Below are 1340 nucleotides of genomic sequence, written 5' to 3'. Positions count from 1 at the left end.
CCATGGTCTCCAAAGAGACGGTCTCCTCACAGACGGTCTCCTCACAGACGGTCTCCTCACAGACGGTCTCCTCACAGACGGTCTCCTCACAGACGGTCTCCTTACAGACGGTCTCCTCACAGACGGTCTCCTCGTAGAGGCTCTCCTCAGTGACGGGCGCCACCTGCACCTGCTGCAGCCCCACGATCTCTGGATACAACTCCAGGTCCTCTGTGACATAGAATGACTCGTGGGAGTCCATGGCTGAGGGCTCTTCAGAGGCTACTAATCAGCGGACTGGTGACCAAAAGGCCGCGGAAAAAAAAGCCGAAAGGAGAAAACCTCGTGCTTTGCAAGAAAGTGCGCGCGGTTGCAGAGCACGACGCGGACGAGGCGCAAGTGCTCCTGGGTTGGCAGCGCGCATGCGCTTTGGGGAACCTTGCGCATGCGCTTTGGGGCACCTTGCACATGCGCTTCTAAGCTGAGGCGCCCCACAGTTGTACGTGCCCACAGTCCAGTACGTGCCCACAGTTGTACGCTCGCACATGCGCCATCTCCCCCACCCCCGTACCCGCGCTGCTTAGCGTGCTAAGCAAGTGTTTCTTTTGAGTATAGCAACCAGGCTCTGCATAATTTTTTGTTTCATTTTCATTGATTTTCATTGTCCCTCCCCTTCTACTCCACCACCTGTATGAGTATGGCGGGGATAGGGGGGAGGGAGGAGAAGACCTATCCTTTTCTAATATTTATGCTTTTTTTAAATTTAATTGCACTAAAAAAATTTTTAATTGCACCGACCCACATTTATAGACCGTTTAACAATATCAGTGATAGTGGGAATGCCTGTCTTTTCCTTTAATACAAGGTGCTGGGCCATAGACTAGCACTGGTCCATCACTTGCATTACCATTTGAACCATATCCACCCCTCAACCCCTGGTTTTTGTCTTCCACAAAACTGGTCCCAGGTTCCCAAAAGGTTAGGGGCCAGTGCTTTAATAGAAATGCTTTTAAGTTTTATACCATTAGTAAATATCCAACTATTTCCATTTTTTCTAAAGATTTTTGTTTTTTAAGCATTAATGGATATTGAATTTTATTAAATACCCATTTCAATATCTGCTGAGGTTATATTTTTCCCTTAAGGGTAATCAGTGTTTACCACATTCACATATAACATTTCCTAATGTTAAGCCATCTTTGTGTTGTTTACATGCACCAACTGTCTATAGAATTTTTTTGTGTGCTTTACAGGATACAGCAGTGTTAGTACACCAACTTTAAAAAAATTCTTGGCTTCCTTCTATATGTAATCTGGAAAGTTTATGCTAAATTGGAATTGAAAAGAAAAATCTTTTCTTC

Source organism: Bison bison, unplaced genomic scaffold (assembly GCF_000754665.1).
Source record: "Bison bison bison isolate TAMUID 2011002044 unplaced genomic scaffold, Bison_UMD1.0 scf7180017864433, whole genome shotgun sequence".
In the NCBI taxonomy this organism is placed as follows: domain Eukaryota; kingdom Metazoa; phylum Chordata; class Mammalia; order Artiodactyla; family Bovidae; genus Bison; species Bison bison.
This window is presented reverse-complemented; position numbering follows the sequence as displayed.